Genomic DNA, 27,158 nt, shown 5'->3' with positions numbered 1-27,158 from the left:
ATTTTAGAGAGGTCCTGGTCTAACTTCTTTAGTAAATTCTTACGCTTGCTAGGCAGCCTGTATTTAAACACTCCCAGAAACAGGGAAGTCTAGTTATGAAGACATGTCATTGTGTCTTCGAACTGTGGACGCTTATTATTAGGGCTCAAGACTGCCTCCTGGAAACTTCGTTCCATTGATTCTGTTCCTCTGGAACTTCCCACATCAACAGGACAGCCCTTTGACATCTTTGACAAAGACAGTATGATGTATCCTTCCTCTTTTCTCAGTGCAAAATAGTCCACTTCTTTCCATAATCCTGTGTGGGTCATGGTTTCTAGATGTCTTGTTTGTCAGCATCTCCAGTGGAGAGTAACAGTGTCTGGAATTGAATACGATAATTGAAATGTGTTCTGGTCAACAAAGAGTACAGTAGGACAGCTGTTTCCTGAAACCAAGGCATAAGCATCTATTTACTGCAATTTAAACTTATGAAACTGCCTTTTTTTTTTTTTTTAATAGCAGCACTTAGCTAGCACGGATCCATTATAGGTTCTGTCCAAACAGTCAAAACATCCAGATATTTGTTGTATGAGCTGCTGCATCCTTGTATTCATTGGGCAGATTTTTGTATGCGTGTGAAAGTTTTTTGGTTTGTTTTTGTCCGTGTTCAGTGCCATCCTATTTATTTTGGTCCAGTCTTAAGGTCTTTTGATATTTAAAAGTCTTGCTTCTGCCTTCTAATCCTGTGAGAGAGGAGTAGAGGATGACTTTGCCAAGAGCTTTGTAGCCACTTGTATTAATACTCACGCAACCCAGTCGTGTGGCACTGTTAGTCCTATTCTGGAGCTGGGGTGCTGAGTGAGGGAGGTGAATTCCAGGGGTTGATTGGCCCTTAGTTTAGGAGCTTCTGAGAAATCTGTGTTTGTGGTCAAACTACATTGCATTTAGTTTTTGCAAATGTTTGCACCTGCGATGCCCTTTTGAAATTATTCGAGTCTGTTGCAAGCTTCTGAAATCTGTACTCCATCCTCTGGGGTCTTTGTAATTCTGTTTAGACATCTGGAAGAGAATTTCTAATGTTCTGTGCAAATCTGAAGCTTGCCAGATCAGAGCTGCTTCGGAAATTTGTGAAGAGGTAAATAGGATAAGTGGTACTGAAAAAAATACATATGAACTTGGTTCCCACTCAGGCCAAGCTTTTTTTCCTTTTCTTTTTTTGTTAGTATGCCCAAGATACTTCATGAGTGACAGCTTTACATTTGGGGAAGGAGAGAGGATTGGGGCTTAGAAACAAGCCTTTTCCCCAGAATTGGGGTTTAGCTTGTCATTGGTATAATTTCATACTTACCAGATTTCACGTGTCATCTCTGAGATGACATTAGGAAATCACCATACTCGGATGTCTTTTGAAGCAAGTGGTTCAGAAAGAACTTAGTGCCAAGTCCTCTAAATGTTCTAGATCTATCCAGCAAACTAGATTTAAATAAATTATTTGTTTGGGGTGGTAGCCATCCAACATCGTTGAGAGGGCTAGAACAAAATTCCAGATTTCACAGCTAACATGTGCACCTTCTTTGTTATGAATGTCCGTTGTGCCCTGATTCCCCTGCTGGTGTGTTGTCTGTCCAGATGGTAGTGTGTTTGCTCTCCCTTCTATTCTGGTCCGCATGGGAAACCTGTCCATGTCCTCTGGAGATGAGGGATATTCCTGAGAGAAAAAGGGATGTTTTGTGAAGGTAGAAGATTTCTTGAGAGGGGAAAATATTGGAAAACCCTTAGATATTGTCCTTTTATACTTTCAAGGGCTGTATGAAACTTGAAGTCTCCTTGGAATTAAGGATGTGATGTACCATTTGAATAGAAAGGTAGAATTTATAGAAGGTATCAGCACTCGAATTTCATAGATGAGAAAATCGAGGCCCAGGGAGGTGATGTGACTAGCTGTAGCTTACACATGAAGTGACAGAGCAGGCATTAGAATTCGTCTGCCTTAAAGACACAAATAAAGGCTAAGGATAAAAAGATTTCTCTTCTGCTTGAAGGTGTGTAAACAGTGGGTCCCTCAGGCCTTATTTACATAATTGATCCAAAAGAAGGAGCACACAGTGGAATTTCTAGGTTTACAGATGACAGCAAGCTCTTCTGAATTATGAAATAACTAACCAATGGGGATTTACTCCAGGGAAACCGTATTAGGATATGTGAGTCATCAGAAGATTTGCAGGTGAGTTTCTCTCTGGGCAATAGGAGGTCAGGTACGAAGAGAAAAATTACGGAACTGTCAGAGGATGGTGTGTTGGTGGCAAAACCCAGGAAAGGACTTCGAAAACACTTTCACAGTGTTGTCCCAACTTGCTCTTGCATATTAAAAAAGACAGGAAATGCTAAGCTCCATCAAAAAGACTTTGAAAAAAAAAGATTGTGGAAGCAAAACAGAAAGCAATCTTATTTGAGTTTCCACTGTGCTTTGTTCAAAGCTGGGGCACCTGACTTTAGGAAGGACAGTGGAGCAGGACCACCAATGTAATGGTACCTAGAAAACATAGGCATTCCTGCTAGAATGGAAACTCCACAAGGACAGGGCCCTGCCTGTCTGCTTTTCTGATAAAAATACTGGGATTTTTATTATCTGGAAAGAAGACCAGGAGATGTTATCGAAGCCTGTGGAACCATGAGGGTAAGGACGGAGGAACCTAGAATGTTCACCTAATCCCAGGAAGCCTGAATGTGGTATTTCCATCGCCCACCTCCTTGTCTGTTTCTCCGGTACTCTTGTCAGCATGGTGAGGACAGGGGCTAATGTGTCTTATTCTCCGATTATTTCCCAGTGACTCACACATGGCAGGCCCTCCATTCATGTTTGTCCCCTGAAGGAATGCCTGAAGAGGTATACCTTCCAGCTTTGTAATACATAAATTCAGGATGAAGGCAAAAAAATTCGGCACCAGTTTTCCTCAACCCTGCCTCGCTATCATTCAGTCTGGGGAATATTTTTAAGTTACTTGAGCTGTAGGTATTGAATCAAAGTCTCTGGACGTGGAGTTTCATTTTGAAAAGAGCTCTCTCTGCCCCCAAGTGATTCCATAGGTAGAGCCGAGACTGAGAACCACTGTCTTACAGAGCTGCACGCAAAGGCTGGGGACTGACTAAAGACACTCTCAAAAAGGTTTCGAAACATTTGTGGCTGACAGGATCACAATTCGTTACCAAGACAAACACGGAGTCTAAGGATACATCCGTATCCTTGGAAGGTGATGACCAAGACACTTGATGGTTCACAGTGTGGCCCTTCGTGCCTCCATGAGGTGCTGTGCCCCAGACTGGATGGCATAATGGGGCCAACTGGAAGTCCATTTCCAGAGGGGGGCCGTGGTGACAGTTGCTCCAGCCTATGGAGAAAGAAATGAATGGAGACAATGCGGCAAGCTTTTCAGTTTTGATTTTAATGCTGAGTTGATTCAATGTAAAAGGTCTTTTTAAAAAATCTTGGGTTCTTCCTACTTTGAGGTATTAATTTTTTTTCCTTTTGTGAAGGATGGTGATAGTTTGGTTTTTTGGGTCATTTCTTGGTCACCTAAGTCCTGGCGATTTTATGACAGTCTTTCAGATTTTACTAGTCTGAAATCAAGTCTGGTACTACTACTGCTCTAAGGTTTTCAAGATGTCCATATCTTCTGTGGACACCTGCTGTTGGGCAAGGCTCACAGATAACAATGTTAGATTCCATTATGAACGTTTCTTAAAACCCTTTTTACTTTGCTCTCTGCTTGCTGGTAATAGTTAGGAACATTGCCAGAGAAGGCTTCACTTCCCCAGCAACCCATAAATTCCTTTGCTAAATCTCAGCATCAACAGATCACCAGCACTGTAATGAATTCTACAAAGCAGGGAGAAGAAAGGAAATGCAAGACAGCCCTTCTCCCTGAAGGACGTTGATCCCCAGAGAGCTGCTTCTCCAGATTTCACGCATTGGAGACAGGACAGATTCATACCCGTCACATCGGGTATGAAGTACCATCAGTCAAAAGTCTCATCGCTGATTGTGCCAGCTTAGTTCTAAGAAGTATTTGAAAGTTAAAATTCTCTGGGAAATGGTCTGCATGATGTTACCCTACTGAATAAGCTTTTAAAATCAATTTATTATCAGATATAGCTAGTCTTTTTTTTTTTTTTTAATCTAAACTGGTCAAGAAGCAATTGGACAATTTGTGGAATACCCCAGATTAATACTAATAACTATTAGGCATTTCCTGATTGTCCAAACCTGTGCTCTGGAATTTACATGTATTCTCGTTCAGTCCCCAAAGCAATCCTGAGTGAAAGTGGACTACTCCCACCTTACAGATGAGGTAACTGGGGCTTGAGAGGTTATGTGGTTTGCAAAAAAACCAGAGGTGGTGGAGGTGGAATTTGAAACTACACTTGTCATTTCAAAGCCTATTTTCTTATCTGCTGTTCTCATTTCTCTTGTATTTTTCTGTATTCATTTTATAATACCTATTCATATTCTTGCCAAAAACAAAAAAGAGAATAGGATTTTGAGGTGTAGAGCGACCTTAAAACCTGTCTGGGTCTGCTCCCCATTCAGGGGTCAGATCTGAACCTGGGAACACAGGCTGTGAAGAGAAGAGCGTAGTGGCACCCAGGTCTGCTGACTTCCAGGCCAGTGTTCTCGCCAGCGTACAGCGTTTTCGAAAATACCAACCAGAATAAAACCACTTGAGGGTAAGTTTATCGTAGAACTGAGAGGGTATTTAAAAATCACTTGTCCTGGTGACTCCTTGAGCCCTATTCTCTTGTCACCAGTGTTGGCGATGGAGTGCCACTTGTAGTGGTGTACGTTGCAGGAGTGTCCTCCTTCTCAGGAGATGTGACCTTACGACGACTGCTGTACGTAACTACATACAGTCGTAGCTCGTGTTTGTCAGGTGTTAACAGCCAGTCCTTGCTGAATACGTGCCATAGCAAACATACGCAGTGAAACAATAAACACTCCTATCTATGTCCTCTCAGTAAGCAGTGCGTCAATAAGTATCCGTCTGTCTACATCACATATTTATAGACCCATTGGTAGATGTGTTCTGCTCATGTATAACCATTTCAGGGGAGTGAATTCATTCTGTTAGAATTTCGACTTCGGAGGTTGTATTTTCCACACTAACATTTAGCCAATAATAAAGTACAGATTAGAAGGTGGTCTGCAGTGCTAACACAGCTTGCACGAACGCACCCCCATCTCATGCACACGCACACAGGGAGGGAGGGACACTCTTCTCTCTCTTTAGTGTAGTTCCTTTCAGATAGCGTTCTATTATGGCACATTTTCCTTCTCTCTTAGTTCTTTTCCTTACACGTTATTTTGTATGTGGCAAATAACTTTGTCATTGTATCTGTAGTTCCTGCGCTGACCAGAGGGAGCGTCCGAGTTGGAGGCCTGCTCTGCCCTGGGGTCTTAAGCAAATATTAGGCACTGCCTGAAGTACGCCTCACAGAAGAGGATTTGTGGCAGTTGGTCCTCAGCCTCAGGGAAGGGCGATCAGGAAGGAGTGGGGTGGACCTGGGCTGAACTAGAAAGTGCAGGTCTGTCTAAAGGGGCTCTGTTCAACTGATCTGTTCAGCAGCCAATTGTTGCCATATGGGAATGTGGGCAAGTCTTGCCAGATCTTCTGATTTTTCACCGTAAGCCAGAAATCTGGATTATTACTTTAAAATCTCCTGATTTTAAAAGATTGGCTAACTCAACATTTTGAGTAAGAACTTCCTGCAGACCAAACAAAATGGCTTTGTGGGCTGGATACAGCCTGCAAGGTTAGGCCTTTAGCGATAGATAGCCCTTCGGAACCAGGTAAACAGAAGCATGGGATGTGAATAAAAGCACAATACACTTCGACAAATCTGTTTAAGTGGAAACCGATCAAAACTTGATTTCATTGTTCTGTGCACCCCCCCCCCATACACACACAAAGTAGAAAAACAACAACAAAAGCCCCCTACTTGTAATGGTAACAACTTCTCCCCTTTAAATTTGTTATGTTATACCTGGAATGAATGCATGTGAAGGGTTGTCTTGCTTGAGGAGTGGTAGATTCAGGGAGAAACATATAGTTTGGGAATGAAGCCGGGAGGCCAAGATCATACCGGTATGGGGGCGGAGGGGGCAGGTGGGCCCAGGAGTAGAGAATGAGGGGTAAGCGCCACTTGGAGGTGAAAGATCATCTACTCTCCCACGATAAGGGAAGAGGGGCATTTATTTATATCTCAAAATCGATTTGGGGGTAATAGAGAAGAGAGGGAGAGGCAAGAAGAGTCTTTACACCAGAAAGGGACAACTGTGACCCGATAAATATTTAGAAGTAGTGTGGAATCTATGTGGGTGGGCAGAGTGCCATGATTTTGCCATTCCTCGTGGGTGCGCATTAGTTTGTGTTGTGGCTTCTGCAAAAGGAGAATTGGAGTGGAAAGGAAGGGAAAGGGTTCCCGTCAGAAAGGAGAATACAGAGCAGCTGATAACCAAAAGGAAACCAGGAGGGCTGGCAAATGTTTGCACTGCAGAAAGTTGGCTGTTTTCGAGTACAAACTGCAGCGGCGTCCAAGGGGGTACGCCCGGCAGCCCCCAGCTCCCACGGGGCGCTGGACACCAGCTTGTTTCGCTCGTGGAGGGCTCGTGTGCTCAGCACGACTTGGAGCAGCCCCCACAGACCCTTTGTGTGAAGTCAGCGGCGGCAGGACTGCCTTTTCGTCGGGGCGCGCTGCGGGGAGCAGCGGAGACTGGGTTTCTGCCCCTGCTTCCTGGCTGGGCACCCCTGTGCAGGGCACGACCTCAGACCCGACCTATGACCCGACCTGTGACCCGACTGGTGCTGCTGTGTTCCGTCGTATCTGCTCTTCTAAGGGGAAGAGCCTTCCATCGTTGCCGTAGAATGTGTTGTGCAAATGCCCCTTCTGAGAGAGGAGAGGTGATGCGTGAGCAGATCTCTGTTGCTAGCTGACGCTGGGCGCCTAGCCCGAGAGGGGATTTTTTAAAGGCATTGTTCTCTTCATCATCCCAAGTATAGCACATTGTTCCTGGAATTTCAGCATTTTCTGGGAAAGAAATCTTTTTGATTCATCAGCAGGTTTTATTCCAGTCCATAGGACTGTCATCCCTGTGTGAGCGGAACCAAGTCCCTCTCAGCTGGTGTAACTTTAAATGTTTAATGCTTTGGTGGCTTTCAGAATAAAACACGCATTTTTAAAAAATTCACACACACACCAACCCCCCCCCCCCCGCATTAGTTAGTTTAATGCAATGAAGGTCTTTTTTTTTTTTCCATGCTGGAAGCCAGTTTGCAGTACTGAGAGAATGGGTGCCGATTTCCTTGCACTATCGCTGTTAGAAGAAGAATTCTTCCAATTCCACTGTTTCTTCTTACAGGGACTCTAGTCCACAGATGGAAATCCTGGAAGATCCTATCAGGAAGTGAAACTTGTAAATAATCTTCGTGCTGGTTTGGGGCATTAGGGATAAACCAATTGTACGAGAAGTCTTCTTGAACCTTCTTATAAAATACACTTGAAAAAGACAGCCTTAGAGACCAATTCCATTCCGGAAATGATAATAGGAAACACACGTGCCCAGCACTGTTTGGAGCACTTTGCATTGAGGAGCTCATTTGCTCCTCACCCGCCTGCCCCCCACCCCCATGGAGCCTAGGACACTGAGGCCCAGTTCCGCAGTCTGGCTGCACTTCCCCATGACCGTGAGCAGCTGAGGGACTCAGGGCCAGATACTGGCAGTGACAGAGCAGTGATGGGAGCCCAGGCCCTCGTGGCTTCAGGATCCGTGCTTTTGAGAACTGCATTATTGCCTCTCACGCTCTCTCACAGCAAGGATCACAGATTTGCTTTAGAACCTCTTTTGCTTCCCACATTGCCTCAGCTTTAAAATCAGGATCAAGATTGGGTTTGAAAAAAGAATGACAATTTTGCTCCTTCCCCAGTCGCTCCTCCCCAAACGGAATGAGCAGAGTTGTCAGGAGAGTTTCCATCTAGGAACAGAGAGCTGCAGCTCTTCTGGAATGGCGTGCTCGCATACCGCACAGATCCTCCTCGGAGCAGCCGTTGGGGCCTCGCTGCTGTGACAGCCCTCGCTCTTGGCACCAGAATTGTTTTTAAGAGCACAGAAACGGTTTACCTTTACAACTAGTGGATTTGGAGTGCTTCTGAGAGCATGTTGACAATTGCTTTTCACACTTAATGTAAGGCAGTGGGAGGACCATGGATCTGGAGCTGAAGGACTTGAGATCCGGTGTTGGCCCTGGCTTCTACTGACTGTGTGACCTTGGATTTAATTCACGTTGGGTTTCACTGGGTTTCGTCTCCATGGGAATGATGGAGGGGTAGTCACGGCAACATGACTGGTTTGGTGAAGAGCAGGTGCTATTCTACAGGACAGTCGTTTGTCAACAACAGTAGCCGTGTGTGTTAGGCAGAGAGGGGACCAGCGTGGCCTTTGTGAGCCCTGGAAGTCACTCTCCGTGGAGGAGCGGTGAGGGGGATGCTTGCGAGTATTGCGAAGGTTTATGTCTTTCCTTCCCTGTTCTCTCCCTGTGTTACAGTGTGGACCGTCGTGTGGGTGTCAACTCAGTTTCTGGCCCAAACTCCTTTTCCTTGGCTTTTCCCCCTCCTACTTTGGGCTCGCCTCCAGTTTGCCTACAAAGTGCTGTTTGTTGTAAGGGTGAAGCGGGCGGTTCTCTGGGCAGCGACCCTGTGGCCGTCGGCAGTTACTGTAGTTCAAAGCAAAAAGTCAGTTGGAGGAGGAGGGACGCTGACAGGGCTTGCTCGCTGGAATTTTGTACAATGATTTTTGAAGGAAAGAAAGGGGAGTAAGAGATGACTTGTCAGTAGACATATTATGAAATACCCTTCGTGACGGAACAAACTTGGGTAAGGAGAAAGGGCGTTAAGAAATCACTGCTTACTACTTTGAAAGCAAATGATCTGAGCACTGCCTTGCAGTACATTCCTGTGGCATAGGAAACTCAAATTAATAATAAAAGATAATGAAAAGCTGTCTCCTGGGTGAATTTTTAGGTGGTCCGTATTGAGCCAAACATTTCTCATGCTTTATCTTCACTTCAGTCATGAAGGTGGATATCATTTGTCATTGTTCCATTTCGAAGATTACAAAATGGAGGCACAGTGTGTTTAAATAACCCACCAAGGATTGCAGTGCTAGTAAGTACCTGGAAGAACTACACTTTGAACCTGGATCTGTCCCTTATCCACAGTATAAAACACGAGTCACATATGCCTCTGCTCTCCGTGGGGAGACCGGCATGCGAACAGTTTCGTGTAATTCAGCACAGCATGCGGTGTATGGGAGCTCCTACATGAGCTCCATTTTTTGGACATTTGCTCAGAGGAAGGAGAGACTGATTTTTGACTGGAAAGATCAGAGAAGGAGCACCTGGGTAGCTCAGTCGGTGAAGCGTCTGCCTTTGGTTTAGGTCATGATCCCGGGGTTCTGGGATGGAGGCCCCCCCCTGGAATTAGGCTCCCTGCTTGGTGGGGAGTCTGCTTCCATCTCTGCCCCTCACCTGCATATGCTCTCTCTCTTAACTCTCTCTCTCAAATAAATAAATAAATAAATAAAGTCTTCCAAAAAAAAAAAAAATCAGAGAAGATTTCACACACAAAACTATTTCAGAAAATTAACTTGAGCAGGGCCTGCAAGGATGTGGAAGATGTTGACTGGTAGAGAAAGGGTGGAAGACCGAGGGGACACTGGGGCGGTGAAGTATGGGGACGTGAAAGAAGCATGTGTGTGTTTAGGGATTGGTGCTGTGACGGAGGGAGGAATGTGGGAAGAAAGGATAGCAGAAAAGCAGTTTGGGACAGATTACAGAGGGCCTCGGGTGTCCTGCTAAGGAATTTGGACTTCATTCCATTGCCTTTGGAAGGTTATTGCACTAAAGGTTCATGAGAAGAGACGTTATTTGTTGCAGTTTCTGACTTCAGCAATTCTGGTGGTCGAGTGAAGAAAGGAGTAGAATGTCTTCAGGAGAGGTTCCCCAACCAGGCTGCACCTTAGGGCCCCCTGGGAGTTCCTTGAATGGACAGATTAAACACTCACCCCCAGCAGTGATTCTGATGGTGTAGATCTGGGGTGGGGCCTGGCCTGGATGATTGTGTTTACAAGGTCCTGCAGGTGCTTCTGAGTGCAGCCAGATCAAGCAGTGGGTCCTGTGGACATTAGGACATTGGGTATGGGGCCCAACTGTGGGTTTGTCATGGCATGAATAATTTTTAAACCATGGGAGGGGGCCAATAATCAATGCTTGGGGAAGATCTGTCTCTATGCTCTATAGGTATTAAATGATAATTTCAGAACGTGGTCGCTTTCACATACATTTTCCCATTCATATCTAGAATGTAGTTCTAATCTTTATGATTCTGTGTTAAATTTGGCTTTTTCCCTTTATTTAGAAGGAAATGGAATATGTAGGATTTCCTTGGTGACTGTTCATCCACAGTCTCTCAGAGCGTGAATTCTGGAGTCGCCTGGAGCAGGGTGTCTATAGTGCCCCCAGTTCAGTTCAGTCTCTTAGGAGTCGAATGAAATGCTGCTCACTTGTACATTTCCTGGGACCCAACCTGAACTTAAGCCATTTTTTTCCCCCAAATGTTACAGACCTCTCTTACTCCCATTTCTTGAGTTCTAAATCAACTACTGACGTTTAAAGTATAATTTCTGCTGGGAAGGCAAACAGTTCTACCAAGGGAGAAGCGATTTCTCAACATTAAAAAAAACTAGAAATTATAATTTATGCTTAAAAAAATAATGTTAGTCCAAGTTTTAGCTCTCTTCTCTCTTCCTTCTCCGCTGTGTGTTTGCAAACCATTCTCATGACCTTCTGCTTGTGTGGCATATTTGTAGTGGGGCCAGATTATACATACACTACTGACTTTTTCATCTGACCTCCAAATTCAGCCTTTGAGACCCTTCTTTTCTTTGAATTTTGCTAACAAAGTCTTCTTGTTGAAAGGAATATTATTTCTCATGGAACTTTACTGCTGGCGTGTGGAATAATAGGATCATGCTTTTTGAAGTTCAGACGTAAGGTCCAAAAATTTTAAACATACCCAGTTTGCCGTTGCTTACTTTACTTAGCTCAGCCTTGGCATTTCAGGTCTAGAGGTGGTTAGTACCCATTGGACATCCTAGCCCCTCCCTGAAAATTAAAAGGAGCCCAAAATGAAACTGAATTTCTCTTCACCTCTCTATTAATTTAACAGATTCAATTGGCTTGCCCTCATTTGCCCTTTTACACCTCCCAGATTAATGTTATGTGCACATTTGATTATAACGGTGTAATTTCCAAGTTACTTTTGAACACTGTTCCTTGTGGTTCTTTCTTCATCATACTGGTAGATCTATCCAGTGTTTTTCTTTCTAGCCTGCTTAACTCCTGTGTGGTTCTTGTTGCCACATAAGTTTCAGTTGATTTAGTGCTCCTGATTTCATGGGACACTGTATCAGATGCTTCAGGAAGATCAAAGTACATGGGGTTCATTGCATTCCCTTCCCTTGCTAACTCAGTTGTGCCATAGCCAGGCGATCCTGAAGCCTTGCAAGCCAGGATTCTGCTTAAGGCGAGGAAGTAGCTCTTCTTCCTGGCTTTTCCATTCTGCAGATATCTTTTCCTTTCTTTTCAATATTCCTTTTTTTCAGCAACATGTAGCAGGCTGTATATCTCTTACCCCTTTCAACCATTTTTGCTGCAAAAAGGAAAAACTCTGATTGTGCCATACTCATGGGCCTATCCCCCAAAGTTCCCCCTGGAACTTTCTTGCTGGAAAAAGCAAGTCCAATCCAATTGTGCCTTATTGGTAGTAAAATGTGTTGGTTAAAAGTAGACTCTGTGGCCATCCAGGCTGCCCAAGTTCCGGTATTTGCTAACAGTGTTACTTTAGACAAATTAATATCTCTGCGTCTATTTCCTGATCTGTAATACAAAGGTAGTGCTTTCTACCTCCTAGGGTTGTTGTCAGGAATAATTGAGTCAAGACATGTAAAGTGGTTAGAATTTGGTTTAATTTAAACATGGATGACTAATCTTTCCAAAGTTTATAATGATGTTTCTGGGTTTTCTAGGCATTTTGTTACTCTTTTATGCTGTTTGTCTTAGCCATTCTGTTACAGGCAAAGGAAAGGAAATGAAAATCAACTGTCCGATTTTATCACCTTAAATTATTCACAAATTGCTTTTTTTCTTTAAGATTCCATTGTAATAGATCACTAAGAATTGATACATTCAATAGACAGTGATGTGTGTGACGTATTCCCTATGAGCTCATAATACTTTGCTATCATCAGATGTGTACAGATGTTTATATATTTTTAAAATCTTTTTTAAAAACATTTTCTTGGCAGTGAACCTTATGTTTATTTGACTCATTGGGGCCAATTCTTTTAAGTTGTTGGGTTTTTAATATATTATTTTTTAAGCCCAAAGACAATTAAATCTTTTTTGGAGATTTTATTTTTAAGTAATCTTTATACCCAATGTGGGGTTCAAACTTACAACCCCAATATCAAGAGTCACATGCTCTTCCTGACTAAGTCAGCCAGGCGCCCCTAAGTTTTGTTTTTTTTTTTTAATAAGGAAGCAGAAATACCCACTACAGAAGATAAATAGACAAAACATGCTTTCCAAAGAGAAGTGTCTTACAGGACAGTGTTTAGTCTACACAATACATATCAAGATCGACAGTAAATAATCCAAGGCTGTGCACTGCTAACAGTTTGTGCCAGGAACGTTTCGAATACTCTTAACTTGTGTACAGGTATTTGCATTTCGTCAAACTTCTGTGGCTTCTTGCTATTCTTTCTTACTTATGCTCTTTAAATCGTTGCACGTCAGCCGCCCTGGCGCACTTTACTTATATATTTGCGTACTAACTGAAGAATGAGAGGGGAGACTTGGAAAAAATATATTGAGATTTTCGGCATCACAGTTTGACTAGTGGATATTATGATTTTATAAAATAATATTCAGCTGCGGCCCCAGAGCATATTTAACCTAATTTGTATGGACTTACATTGCTAGGGTTGAGAATCAGTTGGCCGGTTACAAAATACATGCTTATAATTTACACTTTACAGAAATTTGGCAAGGTGATGAAGTAACATGATGCAGCTGAGGGAACATTACAAGTTGTGTTTGAAAAGTAAGATTCTTCTGAGTAAAAGTTGTGTAGCACAGAAGAATAAATCCACAGCCAAAATGCACCCACTCATTTCTCTTCAATTAAAAGGAGGAAGAACAGACCCAGGGTGAGTTTTAGCTCCATTACCTGCTGCTTTGAGAAAATGACGTAACATCTGTGAACTCCACTGCTTCTTCTCACACAGTGATAATGAGTCTTCCCTGAAAAGGCAGTTGTGCAAGTTCAGGCGGGCAGGGCATGTGAGGGTCCCAGGTAAACTAATTCTATGCAGCGTGGGTGAATTTGTACGTGTGATTGGAAGCTGGGGAAACCAAGGTACTGAGTTGTGAGATATACCAGCCCAGGCTTGTAATCACCCTGGCCCTATGTTTCTGCTTTGTAGTGGGGTCTTCTGAGTCATGCTATGGGGTGCTCTAAGCAGTGCTTTCCTTCTCAGCTTGTTCAGAGCGAGGAAACTCTGTGCCCAGAAGGGACCCCAAACTGTCTTGCAGGCACAGTTTTAAAAAATGATTTGCACCGCTCTACTGCATTTTTGCCATGGGAAATGACACTCTGGCTCCTTGAAAATGGCTAATAACCCTCTGTGGGTAAATGCCAATCAAGCCAGCCAGTTGGCTCTGAGGACATCTTCCTTGAAAGCGATGGCCCAGGTTTTGCAGAGGCTGGGAGGTGAGTGTGAGTGCCAGAGACCTCCTTCACAGAAAAGCCTGTTGCATTGCCACCCTGGAAATGCAGGCAGATAGGGTCACTGATGTGAAGTCTGCTAGTACAGAGAGGCACTCTCTTAGGTAACCAGACGGCCTGTCAATTGTCTTTTTCTTTGCAAAATCCAGCTGTAATAATGGCCCAAGAGGGGTGCCTGGGTGGCACAGCGGTTAAGCATCTGCCTTCGGCTCAGGGCGTGATCCCGGCATTATGGGATCGAGCCCCACATCAGGCTTCTCCGCTATGAGCCTGCTTTTTCCTCTCCCACTCCCCCTGCTTGTGTTCCCTCTCTCACTGGCTGTCTCTATCTCTGTCGAATAAATAAATAAAATCTTAAAAAAAAAAATAATGGCCCAAGAATTTTCATACAAAGAAATCTGTGGCAAACATTTTTAACCACCAAGGTAAGGTCTTTTTCTTTTTAAGATGAAGAAGGATAAGCAGTATCATTTAAGATATGATTTTATCATTTCCTCCTCCACACCTGTTAGTCCTCAGAGAAGCTATCTCTTGTCACTTAATTTGGAGCCTCCAAAATGGCTTTCATGATGTTGCCGTCTTGATCCATGGACTGTCGTACTTAGGGAGTGGAGACTTTCAAAATGAACTTCCAATATTCTTCCAAAATCAGTTTTATCTCTTGTGGCATGATTTGTACCTACTGGGGAGATATTTTTTTCTCTGCCTATGAGGTCGTGTTTTAGATTTATTTCTTATTTTTTTTTACTCAACAGGTATAAGGTAGAAACACTTCTCTGTGAAACACAGAAGGTGTAGGAGAACAGCTGAACAATGGGAAAGTATGATACTCAGACCTTGTGGCTGTTAGGAAACAGGTCTGGGACTGATGCAGTTGTAGGAGCGTTGTATGTACATTACGGGATCCATGCAGGTTAATTTCAGCATGTTTCCTTTGGTTTTTCTTAAGAATTTCCTTTTTCTTCAGAGATTTTCCTTCTAGGCTCTTGGAATCATAATGAGTAACAAAAATGAAGGCAGGGATACCAAAATGTATTTTGAAATAGAATTTTATCCTCAAAAACATGGTAATTATTGACAGGGTTCTTTTATATTTTTATTTTTTTAAAGATTTTATTTATTTATTTGACAGAGCGAGCACAAGTAGGGGGAGCAGCAGGCAGAGGGAGAGGGAAAAGCAGGCTCCCCTCGTGACCTGAGCCAAAGGCAGATGCTTAACTACTGAGCCACCCAGGTGCCCCTAACAGGTTTTTTTTTTAGATGAGAGAGAAGTTTTGAGCTACATGCTTCCCTCCTACCATGTACTTTGTGGGGAAAAAATGGCAGTGCTTTGGGAAAAAGTATTAAGTCTGTAAAAAGAGATGAAGAGTTGACAAGTCCAGGGAAGCAAGGGACTGTGAGAAGGTACAAGGTGGCAGCCAAGACAGAGCTGGACCCTGAAAGGATGCTGAGACCCCTCAGGAAGTTTTCGGTAATAAGCCCTCATTAGACTGGGCACACATAACGGATGGGACTTTATCTCTGGGTCTCCGCCACCACCCTGCTTGGGCTGCCCTTGGCCATTCACCTGCAGAGTCTACAACTCCAGAGTGTGCTCCTTAGTGAGGGGGTGGGCAGGGCCAAGTGAGATGCAGTTCATCTGGTCACAGGATAAAAGCGCACTTCCTCCCTCACTCTCCCCAAGCGCCCAGGGTCTTGCCATTGCCAAGGTGCTTAATCAGCTTTTTTATGTGTACTTTTGTTTCTTGGCTTGTCAGGAGGCTGGTAGCATGCTCCTGACAGGTGAGTATGAGCTAAGTGCTGAAGCCAAAGGAAATAGAAAATGAGAGAATTTCATCAGTTTCACTAAAAGTTGAGGCTATGTGTGTGTTGTGTTGTTTTGTTTGCCCTCTTAAAAAATCCCAGGTAAAGAGAAAGAATTCACGGAACAAATATTAGTCAGCCGATTAGGTTCTGAACTTGCTCAGACTTTGTACCTTGGCAGAAGAGAGGCTACCCTAGAACCTTTTGAACTTTTGCCACTGAGTAATTCTGAAAAGGCTGAAAGAGCCAGTAGTAGATAGTAGGAAAGAGCATAGTGTCCTCTGCTTGGGTAATCAAGGTACATATTACTGAGGTGGGTAAGGACCCTAGCTAGTTCAACGGGGTTACAGCTTGTAAATTGCAGGATCATTTGGAGATGAAGAAATGGATCACAGATGGTCACTGGGCTTGATTTTTCTCTGGGGATTCACTATTGTTTTGAGAATTAGCGGAGTGTAGAGGAAATGGCCCAGATTTTATACTTAGGAAAGACCTGTTATTCAACTCTCCATTTGACCACTTTCTAGCTGAGACATCAGGACAGTTACTTAACTTCTCTGACCCTGTTTCCTCAGTTGGGAATATGAGAATAGGACATTTGTGGATCTGTTGGGAAATGTTAAAACTAAGAGCAGATTAGAATGAGATGCTGTCTAGCACAGAGTAGGAGCTTAATGTCCATCAGTTAATTTCTGCTTTCGTCAAAATTTGGCTTTTTATGTAGAATAATTATCCTATGTAGAATAATTATCCTACTGTCCATGCTGAGTTTTGAAACACGAATAACTTTTATTTAAGCCATCAGCTTGATGGTAAAAGGAGCTGTTTATCTGAGACAGTCCTTAAGTGCCTTGTGACCCCAGAGATTGGTGTGCAAGGGCAGGCAGGGTGCAGACAGATGAAGCCATGCACACCTGTAAGCCCAGAAACCCGGCACTGAACACACTTACAAACTCCTAGAGCTGGTATGCTCTGCATATGGCAGATTCTTAAACCACCTGTTTACTATTTTTTGAACACTATCCTGAAGTTCACCTAAGTCAGAGGGTAACACAGTGAACCCAAACTCAGAATTTTGGAACTGCTCTGTGTTTCATAAGCAGGAAGAAATACTTGTTTCCTGAAAGAATACACTATAGTATTCTCTTCTGTGTGGAATTGATATATGCAATGTTAGGGGACTGTGAGGATGAGGTTGTCCTAGTGGAGACCCTAGAACCCTGGAACTCCCCTCCACCCCCCCACCCCCGTTTGTGGCAGCTGTGTGCACGCTTTCTTTTGAGTCAGCCAGGCGCAAGACAAGTCATTTCCCATCCTGAGGCTGTTTCAGTGCTTAGTTGGAGTGGATGTACTGGGATGTGGCTATTCACTTAAAATTTTTGCATAAATCCAGCCTCCACTCCCCTGGAAAGGCTCGGTCCTGTCTTTACACCTTCCCGAAGGCGATTTTGTTCCAGGGGCGGGGGCGGGGAGGAGAGGAAAGAAGGAAAACCCAGGCAGACTACACGCGGCGCTACGGCGCTATGCTCGGGAGGAAGCGTGCAGTCCATTGACTCGGTACATGTGGGGAGGGGAGAAGCGGGGCAGGGGCTGGAAACGGAAGGGCTGCCAGCGCGCTGGCTGCGAGGCCTCCAGCAGGGGGAAGCCCGGCCCGCGGGGAGGCACCTCGTGGGGAGAGCCCGTGTGGCGGGTCGCCGCCCGCCCGGCGGGGGGGACAGCTCCCGGAGAGACCATGGCGAGGCCGGCGGGGGCGGCGGTAGTTATGCAACCCGCAGCCCCCCGGTGCTCCCTCCCGCCGGTCTGCGCCCCTCCCTCCACTCTGCCAACACTCGGATCTCTCGCTCTTTCTCTCCCCTGTGTTTTCAAACAGGAAGTGCACGGCTGACTGTAACGTGCCGCCGGGTCCCAGGATGGAGGAGTGAAGTCTCCGTTGCCGCCGGTTCCAGCCTGCGGAGCCCCCCCCCCCCGAAGCCGAGTCCCCGGAGAACGCCCTGAGGGAGCAGGGTGGCCGCCTGGTCCAGGTGCGTGTGGTCGGGTCGGGAGCCCCGCCGCCGGGCGCTGTGCTGTCACTGGCCGCCGCCCGTGGGTGCCGCCGAGCCAGCGCTCCGGCTCCGCGCCGCAGCCTCGCTTGCGGGCGGGTGCCTGGTCGCGCCCCTCTCCCCGCCTTCGCCCCCAGGGGTGTCTGCTGACCGTGGCCGTGCCGCCGGGGTGTGTGGGACCCCGCGGGTGGGAGGGGACCTGCCCGAGCTCATTCACTCGGCGTCGGCGGGCGCTTTCCAGCCCGGGCTGCCGGTGCCCGGGAGGCTCCCCGGAGTCCCCAGCTGCCCTCTCCGCCGCCTCCTCCTGCCGCTGCCTGAAGCGGGGCGCTTTGTTGCTGCCTCGCTGCCCTGGGGTTTTCTACCGGAAGGCCCTGGGAGGCTTGGGTGTTAGGAAGACTAGTGTGTGAGAAGTGGGGACCCAGGGGGAGAGAGGGTGAGTGGCGGGCGAAGCGTAAGGTGGAAAGGGGAGCGCGAGTCTTGGTGCCCAGGCTCTGAAATCCCACCTCTTGAGCGGAGCCTCACTTTGTTGTTGTGTTTTTGTTTTTGTTTTGTTTTGGGTTTTTTTGGAGGGGGGCGGTGAGGGGGAGCCAGGCTTTCAAGAACTGAGGAATTAGTGATGCAGACACGCACTGGAAAGCACTGGAAAGGTAGCGACGAGGAAGGAGGGACGGCTAGTTCTGAGGTGTTTAGTCTGGTGTCTGGCTTGTTAACTGCAGTTGTGGTTTCTTAGCCAGGCTCCCTTGCTCAGACAGAAGGTCCTATTAAAGGTATGAGCCAGACATCTTTATTCATTATATTCCATTTTCCATCAGAGTAAAATTGAGAATGACTTTTCTCAAATTCACCAAGTAGTTTGTAGTTGCACATCCGTCCATATCTTTCTCCTTCTCAGATGTTCATAGGTGGAGAGCAAACCACTGGAGAAGAGGTTGGTGTTAGGCACAGACTTTGTGCTGCTTCATTTCCCTGGCAGCTCCTGTCTCTGCAGACGAAGTCAGATTGACTTTTCCCCTAATGAAAGCCTGGCCTTGTTTCTCCGCCTATATTTATCCACCTGGTGAAACTCGAGTCTGGTGGAGGGTCACTGAGGGAGGTTGGATGGTTGAGAAGAATCAGTTTGATGGGCAGATTGGCCTCAAATGCTATGTTTGAACAATGTAAAAGCCGGTAGCATCCTCTTACTCTTCTATTTTGGAAGAAGGGATATGACTAGAGGGGCAGAGGGTGAGATTCTGCAAGAAGGGCCTTTTTCTCAGCACGGAGGGAATATGCATAATCCCACTACCAGGTGCACTTAGCTCCTTCACCTTATTGGGCGGCCAGGCCTCCTCAGGAAGCAGGGTTAGTTGTAATTAATTTTGCTTTGAAAGGGAAATCTTCTGTAGTCAGGTAGCCTGGTAAATTTGTACTGCCCTCTCCCTCCCCCCCCCCCCCCAGCAGTGATTTGAATTCTGTGATCCCATTATTTCAGTAGTCCTTCAGAACTTTAATCTCTTTTAAAATGCTGCTGCTCTAAGCATCGCGATAATATCAATAATTGGCATAATTGTGTTAGCAGTAAGTAGCCAAGATGCATTATAAGAACTGAGCGATTAATTTCATCTTTTCTCTAGATAGATGGATGTGGGCTTCTTAAATTTGAATTTCATTGTGTTATGTCTATGTTTATGCCTCTTCTCTTGTCAAATACATGACAAGATTAAAAGTGAAAACAAGTCAGTGAGAGAGACTCTTGAATGACCTGTACAACCGTAGTACTTTTATACCCAAGTATACTCCTGGCCCTCTGGTTCATTAATTTAATTGAGGACTTTGTTCAACATCAGTCGCTCTGCTTCAAGATAAAATAGAACAGCCTTTGTGACTCTCTAAACCTGTACCCCATTTAGAAACAGGATTTACTCCTACCCTAGCAGAATTTAATAATAATTAAATAATAACCCAGGAATAATGATAACTGATCTTAAGATCCTCATTTTCTGTTTACAGAGCACATTTTCTAGATCTCATTTATAATTTGTTATTCCCTTTAATAGTCTGGTGAAATAGGACTCATTTACTCCATTTTATGGAGAGAGGAAACTGAGGCTGATAAAATGTGACTTGTCAGTGGTCATATTAGTAAATGGAGATGCTGGGACTTCAACAAGTCTTTTGATTTATAGTCCTGGCCCTTCTGTAATCTGGAAAGTTGTTGCCTCAGGAAGAGATGGCAGTGCTGATTCAGGGGTCTTTCGCCATTCCAAGAAAGCTGGTAAACACTGACTTGAGACTAGCCTTACCTACATCTTCAGATCTTTTCCCACTCACTCCACCCAGAGTTCAGGGCTTTCTTTATGGTGTTTTTTTCCCTCTCATTTGAAATTTACACTTCCTCTGTATTAGTGACTAGATATAGCTGTGTTTGCATCAATGTGATTTGTTTTCTGCTGCCTAAATTCTAATGGCACGCTTTAATTTATAGATATCTTATGTCAGGTCTTAATGACCAGTATCTTTTTGAAGGGTCAGATTAGCATATAGCATCTAAAAAGCCTACCTTTTTAAAATAAAAAAGCGGTTCTTCTGGTTTACCCCAGAACTCTTCATGTCCCAGAAAAGAAACAATAAATTAAAAAATGATTTGTGTGACTCTCTTTGTAGCCTACTACCATACGTACCATACCACCACCATACATAGCCTTCCGACTCCCGTAGTCCCCCAGTTCAGGATAGCCACTAACGAGGTCATTACAGGTGCACCTGGCTGGCTGAGTGGGTAGAGCATGATCTCGGAGTTGTGAGTTCGAGCCCCATGTTGGACATAGAGATTACTTAAAAAAAAAGAAAGAAAGAAAGGAAAGGTCATCTATGGAAAGACATTGGCAAACCCATATATGTTTTAAATTATATATTAAGTATTTTTGTAGTACTCCTCAGATGGAAGTAAGTTTATTTTTCTTATCTTTGCAATGCTTAAAGTTAAGGCTCTCTTTAGCTAATGTTTTACGTTGCATTGAGAAGAATATAAATTAAAATGGGGAGTACATTTTCATTGGGAAATGCTGGATAAAAGGTTTATTTTCTCTTCAGCAATTGGGATATCTATAGTGATCTACAACTTTCCTCCTTAGAATTGTGTTAAAGTATCAGGAGAGGGGGAGAAGTTGGGGGAGGAAAGAGATAAAGTGAATGATTTTTCTTTTAAAAGTGAGTAATGGGGGGCGCCTGGGTGGCACAGTGGTTAAGCGTCTGCCTTCGGCTCAGGGAGTGATCCCAGTGTTCTGGGATCAAGCCCCACATCAGGCTCCTCCGCTATGAGCCTGCTTCTTCCTCTCCCACTTCCCCTGCTTGTGTTCCCTCTCTCGCTGGCTGTCTCTATCTCTGTCAAATAAATAAATAAAATCTTTAAAAAAATAAAAATAAATAAATAAATAAATAAATAAAAGTGAGTAATGAAGTATGTATATTTTCCTAATACACAGTGCACTGCCATTTCTGTTTGGAACAGTTGCAATGGCTTGTGACTAGGAATGAAAGCATAAGAAGCTTTGATGTTAAATGCCAAGGAAAAGTTTATGACCAAGAGAGGGCTAGGGGTGGAGATAAATGTGTTAGAATTTTCATCTTTTCAAAAACCTTTGGTTTTTTCTTGTCTATAATAAAGTAAAACTTGTCTTCTATTGGAAATTGTAACCTTTAAAGCAGTGGTTCTCAACCCTTACAAAAATCGTGAAGCTTTTATTAATATTTAAATTTTTCAAAGATTTTGACTTGCTTAGAGTTTTACTTCTTATTTCTGATGACTGCTAATATTTAGTGACACAGGTATTATTTAATATCACTCAACTGAGTATATATTGTAAGTAATGACCACAGCATCTGTTTTTATAAAGTAGTAGTACATATGTATGTGAGACCGGTTCAGTGTACTGACCTCTGCCAGCACCTTGAGGTCCACAGGGCGGGAAACCAGGGCCAAAGTAAAACAGCTGCTCCGGGCTGGAAGTGCGGAGATGGTAAATAAATGTACAGTAGTATGTTAGTTGCCAGATTATCAAGATTCCCAGGTGGAGATTTTCCTCTTTCGTGTCCATTAAATAGACGACGTGTAAAGCCCTGACTTTGGATCTGACTTTGTTTTGAGGTTGTTTTTCATGGTCCTCTTTGAGGTCTTAGGATTACTCAGCCACAGATAATTGGAATTCTCCTAAGAGCATTTTCCCTCCATTACTTCTGTGGATACCCCTACCTTACATTTGTTGAGTCAAGACTCTGACACCAGTTGCATAATCACCTACTGTCATAAGTACCACCAGCAGCAGCCTTATATTCATTTCCTAGAAGCTTCCTCTCAACCTTAACCTTTACAGTTTTTGATAAGTATGTGGAAAGACATATTATTTATCCCTGTTCTGTAGTGGAAAAAACAGACATACAAGTTCCCATTGAATCAGTCTCTTTGGTTTCCATGGCTGTTGCTGTGACTTCGGTATTCTGTTTAAGACAGGTTAGGCTGAGCACCCAAACCTGTTAGGGTTAGTGCAGGATATTCTTTTTTCTGGTTTAAAAAAAAAAAGGCACTTCCAATTTATTGAACACCTCATGTGTGTCAGACACTTTATATGGATTATCTCTAATCCTCCTGGTGTTGTGCAGGGTGAGTAATATCCCTGTGTTATAGGTGAAGAAACTGAGGCAGGCAGAGATGGTAACTCATCCGATTCACAGAAGCAAGCTACAGCCTGGAGTGGGATTCAGATTTCTGATCCCCCATGCTGAAACAGTCCCTTCTTTACATCTGCTTCTTGTCTGTCCTTAACCTCACCAGTGAAAAGAAATGATCACGCTTTTGTTTAGTCTTACCTTTCACTTTACTTTTCAGCAAGCGTTAAGTTACAACCATAGAAAATATATGTTAGGAAATAGGACATGGAAGAGTCAACATTTTTATAAATTTTAGTAAAAAAATTTATAAATATTTTTGGCTTTCATGCGGTACGTATTCATTTTTTCCTATAAGGAGCCTAGGTGTATTGAAACTGTTGGTGATAGTTTCTCGAGGCAGTATTGTCCACAGGCAGCATTGCTGGATTTTAGGATATAAGCGTACTGATTTTACTAGGAACTCTGCAGGTTGTGGTCAGGTTTATATCCCCACCAATACTGCATGATGATTTTTTTTTTCTTAACAAATTTCCTGATTTTTGCCAATCTGATGGATGTTATTTGTACTTCATAGTTTAATTTTGCCTCTTTACGATTACAAGTGAGGTTGAGCATCTCTTCATTTACTTAATTTAATTTCCCTTTTCTGTGAATTGAGTCTCTTGCCCTTTTCTGGCAAGAAGTTCCTTGAGAGTGTTTTTGTGGAGTTCCTGTATATTCTAGAAATGAATCCCTTCTTAGCTGTAGGTACTGTGAATACTTTCTCCCAGTATGTCACTTGCCTGATGACTGTCTATGGTGACTTTCATTAACAACAACAGAAATCCTTAATTTTAATGTAGGTGAGCCCACCGGCTTTTAATATTATTGTGGTCTGTGCATTGAGTCATTTCAGGAATCTTTCCCTCTTCTAGGCTTACAGTGTAGTCTTTCCTCACTTTATTAACTTTATAGGTTTACTCTTGAGTTTTTTAACTATTTGGAATTGAAAATATGAGGTAGAAACCCATTTCTGCTTCTAAAAAACTGTTCATATTGTGAGCCAGTTTCACCAGCACTATTTACAAAATAATCCAACTCCTTCTCTACCGTAGATCTCGTGTATAGGTGTGCGTTTATACAGATCTCTTTCTGAGAACCCTCATTTGTTTAGGTGGCTTATTTGTGTGCTCCTGGGTCATTGATACACTTTTTAAATTACTGTGGTTTTAGGGGCACCTGGGTGGCTCACTTGGTTAAGCGTCTGTCTTTGGCTCAGGTCATGATCTCAGGGTCTTGGGATTGAGCTCCACACGTGCGTGTGTGCTCTCTCTCTCTCTCTCTCTCTCAAATAAATAAATAAAAACTTTAAAAAAAAAATACTGCGGCTTTGAAATAAGTTTTATCTTGTTACATGTACATTTATATAACTTGATCTTATTATCAAGATTGATATAAATTTAAAAGTTCAAAAATAGATGATTTTAAGTAGATTTCTTGGCATTATCTGCATGTTTGCTAACTCTTTACACCTGCAAACATTCTCTAGAAATGTGTTTACTTCACTGGGAACATTTTGTATTTATTTAATAACATTTTAATTTTAACATCGCTCGCATTACATTTCCTTTTCAGTTTTATTTATTTATTCATTTTTAGCAGTATGGCTCCCTTCCATACTTGGTCATCTATGTAGGGCAGGGGGTGTCTCACTTCAAAGGCCTCTCTTTCTTCAGTGCTCTGCATGTGCTTATAGGGCTCAGATGTGTGTTCCTGGTATGGCTTTTGAATGAATGTTTTATGAGGTGTGATGCTGTAATACATGGCTGAATACTCCTGAAAGCCTGTTAATTATAGATGTCTATTATTGGGAAAACATTGCCAGTTTTGGCTTGGTTTTCTCCAGGTTTACTTTTCTCCACTCTCTTCTCAGTTCACTTGGTCTCATTCCTCTTGCAGACTGTAATATATGTCAGCCTGAATGCTAGATCACTTGATTTGATAAACGGGCATTTGCATGCCTATGCAGAATAGAGTGTCCTTTTTCCTTAGTTGATAAAATGGCATGAAACCATGTTGTACATAACAAGGCTTATTATTGTAAATAAATTTGAAATTACTATGGGGAACAAATTGTGGTCTCAACATATATTGCATGACATGATTGTCTGAACCAAAGATGTTCCCCTTGGGGCACCTGGGTGGCACAGCAGTTAAGCGTCTGCCTTCGGCTCAGGGCGTGATTCCGGAGTTCTGGGATCGAGCCCCACATCAGGCTCCTCCACTATGAGCCTGCTTCTTCCTCTCCCACTCCCCCTGCTTGTGTTCCCTCTCTCGCTGGCTGTCTCTATCTCTGTCAAATAAATAAATAAAATCTTCAAAGATGTTCCCCTTGACCATCAGTTCTAGCATTATATGGGTGACAGGCTATATTTTATTTTTCTTTCATCTGGAGTTCTTAAGGTGCTTTATGGATATAGGGGAGGGTTGCCATCTAACTACTAAAATTTAGTAAGCTTGCACAAAGTCCAATAAAATTATAATGTAGAATGTTCTAGACTCTAAAACCTGCTTAGACAGATAAGACCATGTCCTTGGGCTGTTGAAGTTGTTCTCCCAGTGTGCTTTAAACAGGATTTATTAGGTATTCATCTAAGTTTGATTATAGCAACCCCAGCTACTGACCTGATTGAACTTACATACTCAGGAGAGGTCTTCATCAGTGCTGACATTTTCCATTTCTCATTCAGGTTCCTTTATGCTCACCTCACCAGCTGTCAGATCCACCTGTCTTACCAGCCTCCTCTCTTATTCAATTATTCTAATATAATTGACAGCAAAGCTACTTCATCCATTCGACAGACATTTGCTGAGCTCTAAACTACTAAATCTTAGTTCCCTTATCTCTCTTCCTCTTACCTGCTGTGTGCCCGTCATTGTGCTAAGTTCTGAAGATACAATGTGAATATGACACAGTGTGTGACCTCAGAAGATAGACACATAAATCATTAACTGGAACTTAGAACGTGAGGTGCTTTACAGCAACACGTGATAAATAATAATAGAGAGCAGGGCACAAAGGAAGCAGTGATTTGTTCTTTCTTGTTCGTGAGGAAAGAATTCATGAAGGAGGTGATTTTGGTGCTGATTATTAGAGGGATAGGACTATTTACCAGGCTGAGCAGGAGGGGGAAAAAAAAAACCAGAAGAAATAGACCAGGTTTGGAACCCAGAAGAGTTCAGTGTGTGAGGAACAGAGTGTGAGTGACTGGTGTAGAGAGGTCGTGGTGCAGAGGGGAGAAGGGGTTAGGGGCGCATCTTGGTCTAGATTCTTGATGCAGCCATGTGTAGAGCCACACCTGCTATTTCTAGGAAGTGTGGGCTTCTCCCCAACAGCATTGTAGAATCACCAGAGATGAAATAAATGGTTAAATCACGGTCTTAAGGTGTATGAACAGGAAGCAGGGAGAAGTCCAGTGGCTATTAAAACAATCCCGGTAGATAGTGAGGACTGGAAGTATGGTGACGATAGTGGGAAAGGAAAGGAGAGGTTGGATTTGAGACTCATTTAGGAAAGAGAATTGGTTACTGATTGAATGGAAAGTGGGAGGGGAGGAAGAAGAAAGAAGAAAGATGACTCTTGATGTTTCTGGCTGGGAAGATTCACTGTCTGAAGGTGTCATTAGTCAGAATGGAAAATATGAGAGGAGCAATTTTGGAGAGAGAACAGTGAGTTCAGTTTGAACTTAAGTTGGGGTGCCCCTGGGACACTGAGTTGATCTTGAGAGGCCTCGCCTCCAGAGAAAAGTCAGGGCTGGAGATGTGTTTTGGGGAGTGACTGGAACTGATGATTATTGCTATGAATGTAGTTGAGACCACTCATGGATGGACCAATGACCAAAGACCAAACAGACAAAAGAAGAGGAGAAAGAAAGAACAGCAGGAAAAGATAAAAACAAAACTGATGGGAATATCAAGCCCCAAGGTTTTTGTTTTGTTTCTATATATTGTCATACAGTCCTTTCAACAGTATCCCCTGAAATAATTGTTGTTGGCTTTTACAGATAAGCTCTCCAAAGCTCCATTAAGCACCTTGCCAAAGCACCCAGGTGGTAAAAAGGAAAAAGCTCTCAGGTCTGTCAGAGGCCACAGGAAGGTCAGGTAGAGCAAAGATTGGAAGTGGGAGCCTGGGTTTGGCAATGAGATACTCAGTTGGTATTCAGTAGTCAGAAGAGTTCTGAAGTCTAAGTCTGCATTGTCATGGGTGAGGAAAGAGTGGGCGTTGAGAAGGGAAGCACCAGTTGGGACTGTGTGTATGTATGCATTTGTCCATGAAGGAATATATTTTTGTGTGTAGTCATGTCTAGAGCTTGTATTTTGTTTGAGAAGAGTGTGAGGGAGTGACTAAAGGTAGAAGAGAGAATAACTGATGGAGGAAGGCTCCAGAAAAAAGAGACCTAGCCAAGATCTAGAGTGCAAGCACGGTCAAAGGAGGTATCTTGAGGGGTGCCTGGGTGGCTCAGTCGTTGGGCATCTGCCTTCAGCTCAGGTCATGATTCCAGGATCCTGGGATCAAGCCCCACATCAGGCTCCCTTCTCAGTGGGAAACCTGCTTCTCCCTCTCCCACTCCCCCTGCTTGTGTTCTCTCTCTCTTGCTGTCTCTGTCTTTGTCAAATAAAAAAAAAAAAATATATATATATATATATATATATATATATGTATATATATATATATATATATATTTATATTTATATTTTAAGGGAGATGACTGAGAGGGAACAGGGACATTCATTCCTTTGGGGCAGGAGAGG

At 43.6% G+C, this 27,158-nt stretch overlaps 1 protein-coding gene across 4 annotated transcripts in view; it reads left to right on the top strand.

Annotated features, from left to right (window-relative positions):
• Positions 1 to 27,158, top strand: part of LRRC8D (leucine rich repeat containing 8 VRAC subunit D) — a 112,536-nt gene that overhangs the window by 3,520 nt on the left and 81,858 nt on the right. For 2 of the 4 annotated variants that reach the window (XM_026497641.4, XM_057310485.1), the window contains exon 2: positions 17,552 to 17,702. The exons of 1 other annotated variant lie outside the window; for it this stretch is intronic. The gene's annotated coding sequence lies outside the window, so the exon portion shown is untranslated. Of the gene's footprint in view, positions 1 to 12,637; positions 17,239 to 17,551; positions 17,703 to 27,158 lie in introns of those variants that run through there. One more of the 4 variants, XM_044383663.3, reaches the window with a different exon arrangement.

This window comes from Ursus arctos, unplaced genomic scaffold, assembly GCF_023065955.2.
Source record: "Ursus arctos isolate Adak ecotype North America unplaced genomic scaffold, UrsArc2.0 scaffold_12, whole genome shotgun sequence".
In the NCBI taxonomy this organism is placed as follows: domain Eukaryota; kingdom Metazoa; phylum Chordata; class Mammalia; order Carnivora; family Ursidae; genus Ursus; species Ursus arctos.
The sequence above is the reverse complement of the archived record's forward strand: the minus strand, read 5'-3'. Positions and strand labels throughout refer to the sequence as shown.